General features: G+C 37.2%; 1 protein-coding gene across 2 annotated transcripts in view; it reads left to right on the top strand.

Annotated features, from left to right (window-relative positions):
* Positions 1 to 9,067, top strand: part of LOC108579506 (proton-coupled amino acid transporter-like protein pathetic) — a 68,591-nt gene that overhangs the window by 1,280 nt on the left and 58,244 nt on the right. The window lies entirely within an intron of this gene.

Here is a 9,067-nt window from a genome sequence, read left to right as displayed (position 1 = left end):
TCGTCGATCAGGCCGGTCATCTGATCGCGTAAGAATTAATTAAATCCCGGCGGAAGTGTGCTCGACCGCGGCGCGTGTATAAATAGGCGCGAGACGCCGCCAGAGGGAAATCGGAATTGGCTTGACCGAAATAGAAGCGGCGATTTATGCATGGAAATTTTTACGAATCTTCTACCGATTTGATGTGACATAGAGATATAGTTATTCGCATCGTTGATATCGTAGATATGATGTAGTGTCACTCTTGTTAACAGTGTGTCGAAAATCATTCTTCGAGTATTCTAATCATTCTTTCAGTACTTTTTCTAATCGTGTTCTTCTTTTATATTGGAATGTAACAGTGTTGTAGTGTAAATATTGACTAGTTTGGCATGCACTTGATTGCCTCGTGTTACATTTCGTTTAATAAATCACTCTTGTATGATTTAACATTGTATTGAAAATAATTCAGCACTTTGTACAAAAATTGGGTTCGTTTTTTCATATTTAAAAGTAGCAGTGTTGTAGTGTAAATATTTACTGGTTGTCAAGTTTCGCATGTACTTCATTGTCTCGTGTTACCATTTTGTTTAATAAACAATTCTTCGATGGTATATCAATATTTGAACAGTGTAACGAAACTAATTCAGTATTTTTCACAAAAATTGTCTTTTTATATTGAAAAGATAGTAGTGTTATAGTGTAAATATTGACTGGTTGTCAAGTTTCGCATGTGCTTTATTTTCTTTGAAAAATCATTCTTGCATGGGATATTGAAAAGTACTTCTACGGTGTTCTAAAAATTTCATGTCAAAATGAAATTAAAATCTCGTTAGAATACATTACTGTGTATGTGCAAACGCTTTTTAAAAATATTTTATAAAAGGATACTATTTCTGGTTGGTAATAGAAAGTCATCGTAAATGTACTGTTAATGCAACGTAGATTGTTCAAACAGCTACTTACTGCCGTGAACAGGTAGAAAACTAAGCAAACTGTCCGAATTGCACGAGCAATTAAGAGACTAAATATTCACAACAAGGATAAAGATATAGTACGAAAGTTTAGAACTATACGTATGTATGTGTATCTCCGGGGTTAGATGTGATAGTTTAGTGACAACGTAACAAAGCTTTTAACACTTTGACTGCTATGTCATTCATATTTGGATAACTTATCTTATATCTGCAAGAGTGCCATAATTCACAGATTGGTGATAGTTCTGTTTTCTTGACTAAAATTAAATATAATTCTTCTTTACCTTTCAACGTCAGACTTTCGAAGATTCACGTGTGGAATTGTTTCAGCAGTTAAAGCATCAGGTAGTCAGTCGAATTCCACAAAAAGAAAATCATTCTTCTCCTTGATTCCATATTTCACGAGTTGTCGATAGATTTACGTAGATAGGTACATACACCCCCCGTTCATACGTATTATGACACTAATTGAATGTGAAAGAAAATTATTAAGATCCTGAAGAAAATGATTCCGCCTGGAATTTTAGCGTGTCACTGATTACACCGAACATTGTCACGAAATTGAATTTGGTTTAGCTTTCTTGGTTAGCTATCAATTCAGAAAAATTCGTGGTATCGTCGTTACGCGAAAACCATTGCAAATTTAAAAAATCTGTGAAAACAACGAAACTTTGTCTTCTTCTATTTCTCTCACCCTGTATATTTTTACTAATACGTCCTAATATTAGGTCATCCCATAAGTTCGTGCCGGAAGCGACAGATATTTGATAAAAAATCCAAGGAAATTCTACAGCGACGACGTAATGGTTTTACCGAAAAAGAAAGTAGACGAAAATTGTGGAACGAGAAGGCGCTTGCGTTATTTTTTTCTTTCTATTAAATTAAAAATTTTAAAAAGTTGCAAATTTAAACATTGATCTGAATTATAAAATTCGACGCGAACTTACGGGATAACCCGATACGAACAGCAGTGTGTACACATACTTGGTAGCACTCTGCATTCGGTTATGCATGGCAACCGCCACGAGGTCCTCCTTTTCCCTCCATCGCGAATTCGCTCGTCAAAGGTTGCTGCCGTGAAACGTATTAAACGTTGACTCAGCAACGAGTCATTTGAACCTGAATTAAGCGTCACGTGGAATTGATAAACGGAGGTCGAGACTCCGAAAGCAGCTGCGGAAAGTACGTTTTTCTTTTTCACTATCCGCCTATTGTGTTTTACCGATTCGTTGGCATTTTTTTCCCGCCACCGTTTTCGTTTCTTCGGTATGTGCCCCGCCGGTTGGTTACTTTCCATCGTTGCCCAATCGCGCGGGCATTGTACGGAATCGCGAGGATATTTCTGTTTTTCGTGGCAGAAATTGGATCTCTGTTGGTGCGGCTCGAGAAGAAGGATAGTGCGTGAATCTTCTCTGTTAGCGGCGATTTTCGTGGTTTTGACCGACTTTCGCGGGAGTATGGCCGCGTTAAAATAGACGAATTCGTCATCGGTAGAAACGGCGTGGAAGTATTTAAGACGGAAATGGGACAATTATCTCGAACTTCGTACCAATGAAATGCCTCTGATGATTATTCGAGATCGTATCGTGGAATTAATGTTAATGCTTGCTGTGACCTAAAGAAATTAATTTGCGATCGTCGAGCGTTGCAGGAAACTGTGTAGGAGGAACGAGAACACGCGCCAATTTATGCCTTTTTTTTTTTTTCTTTTTTCTTCTCCTTTCTAATTCGGTGCAATTAAACGGCCGCGCGTTTATTTCTTACACATCGACTACTTACCAATTGTTTTGCAATAACAGTACGATTAACCGCCCTCGGTGTTTTTCCGTAAAATCTGCCGCGGCAGGTATCTTTCGTTGAAATAAATCTACTTGAGTCATCGAACGCGACATTTTTTTCGGCTATTTTTCCATTAACAAGATAGGGGAACTCCTGAATCTGTTACGATAAACTTGTCGTTTATCTATTTTTTTTTTTATCGCGACATCGCGCGCGTGTGTGCGCGCCTGGTCATGTAACAGTAGGCGAGTGTTCTAGGAATGACACTTGAAAGAACCGCCATTTTCTTTGGAGATATCAACGATCGATAGGCGGCTAAGTTCGAAACGTGATCGACTATGTTGCCACTGAAGAAACGGGAAAAAAGGGAAGAATTGATTCGAGAAAATGAGAAATACAAATGGAACGAAACAAAGTGAAAGCGTTATGCAATGTTTGCAAACAGCTCTTCGCGATTGCGAATTTCTGCTTTTAATTGTATCGCGTTATACATCACGAGATCTTCGATACCGGGTTTAATCCACTCTGAATTACTGTTTACTTTGTTATCTTCGCAGGATTATGTGTTTAAGGAGGATTTTTGAGGGAATTGTTTTCACAGGTAACTACTGAACGAAAAGTTTCAATTTTTTTCAGATGATACGAATGTAACTTTGAGCTCTTTTCACCAATTTTTCGTTTCAAGGATCGAAACGTCTGAAATAAAAAATTCTTTTCGATTTATAAATAAAAATGTATTATATACAAAGTAGCTGACGATTTTTTCGATATCTCAACTATTTAATTTTTTAGAAACGTTTAAAGTTGATTTTTTTTTTTTTTTTTTTTGGCGAAAAAAATGTTTTCCTCTTCAAACTGCTACGATAATTGGAATTTTTGAAAAATCCTACGCCACATTGCAGATGATACATTTTTATTTACAAATCAGAAAGAATTTCTTATGTCAGACGTTCCAATCCCTGCCAGCGATAGCGGAAAGCAATCGATGTTCTAGCAGGAGGTTTCGCAACTAGCGAATAACTCCTCCCTTACGTAACATTTTAACTTTTCAAAAATTTGCGGAAAAAGTCGAAAGTTGCGTTTACATTCTCCGAAAAAATGGAAACTTTTCGTCTAGTAGTTACCTAAGTAACAAAATTCCCAAAGTTTGCCCTGTTTCTCGACGCCTCAGGGGCGGCGGTGTGAGTACTTCCTTGAGGCGCCGACGAAGCGTTTTTTCGCGAAGAAATTCTACCGTGCAATCGAAGATAAGTTTTCTCAAGAGCAGCTGAACGCTGTGAAAAAATACGGAAGATGGTGATTGTCGTAGGTAAAGATATGCGGAACGACGTACGCAACGCTTGTTATCAAGGTTCCAGCGATAAAAAGGCGCAACGAATCGGAGCCGATTCCCTGCCATAATGTTTACTTTCTAATCTCGCGAAATCAGCATGCTCCTGCCGCGTCGTTCCGCATTTTTGTCACGCGAGCGTGTCTGAATTCTGTCGTGAGATTTAATGTTTATCTCGATCACTTGGGGCGCCGTGATTCGAGAGCAATCGCACGTGATAGTATTGTTGCTTCTTCCTTAAATTGCGGCATTTTTTGCCTTTACCTGGTAGGTGTAACGTTTAATGAAATCACAATTTTTTGTTGTTTTTTAATCTTTAGGAAGAGTGAAAAATTGATAGAATATTTGAAACTATACTCTGAAGTTATTTACGTATTCTGCAATTGGAGAATTCATTTTTTTCGTGGGATATAGGTATGGAATTTGGGTAGAGAACCTGTTGGAAATATTTATTCAATTCTTGCCGTACATTGTGAAATAATACAATATATTTTTAGACACTTTTCGCAATAAGAAACTGTAATTGTTTATTATTTCACTTTCTTTCGATTTGGCACGCCTTACCAGAGATTGTACTAAAGTATAACTACTCTTGGATCTTTAAATATTTGCTTTACAGTCTTGGTCGTTTAAAGAATCTGTTTTTTCAGAAAGTGCCTAAAGAACATTTTACCAAGCAATCCGGTATTCCTCCAAACACATAAATCCAACGTCCTCGAGCCGGTGTTCTTCGTATAAAACGTAAATTCGTGATCTTACAGCTGTTCCTTTTTCTTCTCTTCTATGAATCAACTGTTAAATCAATTATTAAATCCGATAAGTTGCAAACATTAGTGTTGCAATTTCTCAATATCCGTGCTTTAAAGATCATTTTCTACGAATGAAAAATACTTGGAAAAATCTTCACATGACTGCAAACGATATCTAAATAATACAATAAACGCAAAACCAAATTTATGCATTTTTACTTTTTATACATGGAACACTTTCGGCTATTAACACCAAGAAAAAGTGATCTCGTTGAGCAACATTTGCCTCGAGCACAATTTATCTAAGTTAGTCATTCACAGCAGGAAAGAATTCCGTTTCCATCGAATCGCTGTACGTCAGTTTCGATTTTTTCGAATCCGATCGAATTTTTCCTCAACGACACCAAGTTTCCCGCGTCCAGTCGCGTCCAGTTGTCCCCGAAATGATTAATCGGAAAAGCAAATCTGGTCTACGACGAGTTTCGATAATATCGGAGGCAAAGGTTCTTCCCACGATGAATGAAGGAGAGACCCACGGGGAGCCAGTTCCCGAATCTTATCCAGTTTTTCGCGATATTATTCCACACCACTCGGTCCATTGTTCACGTTGAAAAACCAGTTTCGATCACGTGTTGTTCGCTACCAGATTCGTCGGTTCGAAAGCGGAGAAGAGAGGATCCTTGTTTAGCTTTCTTGTCCGGCGGGCCAGTTTTTCGGGAGAGTCGTTTTCGCAGGCAGAAGTCGATCTCGACGGATATTTCCGGCGGGCGACCTTGCCCGACAATTGCCGCCAACATGCGGAACACCGTTACGGAATCTCGATACTCGAATTACATCTGTCAAACCAGACGTATTTTCGTGGACACTGGCGAGACTGACACAGTGTAGTGAAACGTGTTTCTAAATGTTTGTCTTTATTATTTGACGTTTCTATTTAACCCCTCACCGGTCGATTTTCATTCACAAATGATTTGTTACAAGTGATCGGTGTTCATGATACATACCGGGTGTCCGAATTTTTCCCCGATCAAACTTTGTCAGTGTGTTCTATGAGTGTAAATAAGGAGAAAGTGTCGTATAAACATAGATCGTTTGGAGCTTTGTTAGAAGGTTATGACGGTAATAGGAAATACGAAGGGGATGGTAACGGATGTGAGGTTATGATACATAAATTCGGGAACGCAAGTTCTTTACTATTCCCTTCGTATTTCGTATTTTTGCTACAACTTTTTAACGAAGCTTTCACATATTGACAAAGTTTGATTGAAAATAAATGGGACACCCTGTGTAAATATTACCTTATTCTTCGAATTTCACGGTGAAATTTTATTCAATATGAAGTCAAACCGATGCAGATACTCTAATAATTGGAAAAACATGAAAATACTGGGTGAGTCTAAATTATTCTAGTGTTTATTAACTGCCCAACGAGTTTTATATATTTCACACGACAGTAGAATTTTCAAACCTAATCTTAACACTACGACATTACTTGCATTAGTACAGATAAGAACGCTTTATTCGACGAAGTTCATTTGTTGGAAATTGCCTATGGCGGCGGTCATGGACAACCACCATAACAGTTTACTCTTGTATTAATTCTTCCGGAGTGCCTGTGTGTTTAATCTGTAGTCCGTACGGGCATCCGATTACGGCTAAAAGAAAAAATTTACTTTGTAAGACCGTGTTTATAAACAAACGAAAGATACTGAAACGTCGCATATCGCTCACGAACTCACAAAGGAATATCCCGAAGTGATAATCACCCATATCGATGAAACTTTGGTACATGATGGTACTCGGCAAAATATTCCACACGTATTTTTTTCTATCGGCAATCGTCCACATTGAAGGGGTGATAATCGCCCTCGAAGATAAGGGCAATAAACGTATTTGGTCGAAATTATTTATTATTTGTTATTTTTCAAATTTCAAAGTTTGCCAAGTCCCACCATTCCTCTGTCTCTAATAGTTTCAGAGACATTGGACTAAATATTTTCACCCCTTCACCGTGAACAATTGCTGATATAAAAGAAATACGTAGGGAATATTTTTTTAAGAACTACCATGTACCGAGGTTTCATCAAAATCGGTGATTATCACTTCGGGATGTTCCCTTGTGAGTTAGGTATAGTCGGTGGAAAAAATATAGTAAGTTCGCTCAGACGTGAAAATTTGCATGTTGGAGCATATCGACGAGAGAATCGTGTTTCGTTTGGTAGAGCATTGGAACAACGAACAGCTAATTCTAACGTGTGCAGCTACCAGAAAAATCGTGGCATACGAATAAGACCTCTTCGTTGTCTTTAGTGACTCCTAGTTTCTACTTTGACCCCGATCGATTATCGACGAACCCAGTTTTCCTCGCAACTCGGTTACCGAACGTTGACTTCTACATACACGGATGAACTCCTCGATCGATAGATCGTGATCGATGGATCGTGTCGAGTTTAAGTATGGAAGTATGACTATTGGCAAGAAAATGAAAACATTTCTATTTTTATGTGTATACAGGATGGGCCACGTTAAAATGGTCACCTTAATTTGAGCCATGGTGGTGCGAGAAGATGTTTCTGTGTAATTTAAATGGTCTCGAAGGGTGAATAAGGTGGAAGGAAAATTTGTTTCTATTTTTTTTTTTTACATGAATGTGTATATTTTTTGCCATTCCTATCGTCAAAAAATTTTCCTTCCTTCGTATTCGCTCTTCGAAACCGTTTTAAAATTACGTGTAAAAATGTTCTCGTACCACCGTAGCTAGAGAAGATAATTAGGTGTATAAGGAGTATAATTATTTTATTTCGACGTTTCTTACTGATATTTCAATATTAGATTTTATGGGACTGTAAGATTGTCTCTCGAATACGTGGGTTAAATATTTCGTCGTGTTATCAAACACCAAGAAACGGATAAAGAACAGGATGTTCTGTTGGGGTTTCGTTAAGACTGGTCAGGATAGAATGACATTTGCTTCGAATAACAAGTGCGATAGGATGTAATTCAATTAATAATGTGACACACGATGGGCATGTTTAATTAGAGTTTGTTACAGCAATAGAAATGAATTAGAACGATTTCTGTCTGTAAAGTTTCTGTCTTATTTACTCTCCTCGTGCCACGTGATCACATATTTTGTGTAAGAGCTGTACTTCTGTTTGATTTGTACAACTTGATTAAATACTTAAAAAGCCTAGATCTGTTTTATTTATCTTATCGACGAATCAAGTGTATATCTAATTAACTAGATAAATTTTTCAATTTAATCTTTTTTCAAAACCGAACATTCTATTTATCGGAGAAAATTTCCATTCGAGTAATACTAACATAAATATTGTTATCTCTACGATTTTTACTCGAAGGAAATTTCTAAATGCTTGGTCATCCTGTCTCCTTCTTTTTCGAAACAACTTCGTAATCTGTTTAGTCAATTGAACGCTTACAGATAATTCTGATAAGGATCAATTACGAAATTTCTACGGTAAGCCTTTAAGTATCCCGGTTATCATATGAGCATCGATGATTGTGAAACTCGATTTCGAAACATCTTCTATAAGTCATTCATTATTTCCTATCGATGGAAACATTCAATTTGATCACTCTTCGATATTGTATGTAAATATTCTTGCGCCGTGGTAATTTTCTACGACCCGAATTAATCGCGGTGGTATTCCATCGAAGTATTCTTTAGCGGAAATTAAAGGAAAGCACAAACGTTTCTGTGTTAATTATAGAAATTTGCAAAAATTTAAATTCAATAATAATAAACAACATTGATCCTTTCACTGGGGCAGATTTTGTAGATTTTCAACCACGATCGCGAAATCTTTCATTTTGGCCGGGTCGTTTCAAAATTAGTTTTATTAAATTAAGTTCAAAGTGCACAAAGGATTAAATTATCAAAGCGCCTATTGGCGCCAACAGCAATGAAAGGGTTAATTGATTCGCTTAGAAAAAAAGTGTGCTGCACCATTAAGAGTTAGAATTCGTCATTTTTCCATACGCTCGTTAAACTAATACGATAAAATAAGATGATCGAATGATTACGTTAAAGAAAGTTAAACAGTCTGACAGCGGCAAATTAGAAAGTAAATTGTGTTAATGAATAGCGATGCGAACGTCCTTGGGTCAAGTTGACATATTTTTAACAAATAGAAAGTCGATGCAAAAGTACAAAGAAATTTCCAGTATTCCCAATTGAAACTAAAATCATACCCACCAGTCAACCCATCTTTCGATTATCTCCATCTTGCGAT

This window comes from Habropoda laboriosa, unplaced genomic scaffold, assembly GCF_001263275.1.
Source record: "Habropoda laboriosa isolate 0110345459 unplaced genomic scaffold, ASM126327v1 scaffold14, whole genome shotgun sequence".
Classification (NCBI taxonomy): domain Eukaryota; kingdom Metazoa; phylum Arthropoda; class Insecta; order Hymenoptera; family Apidae; genus Habropoda; species Habropoda laboriosa.
Note: the sequence above shows the minus strand (reverse complement) of the source record. Positions and strands in the feature narration are given on the sequence as shown.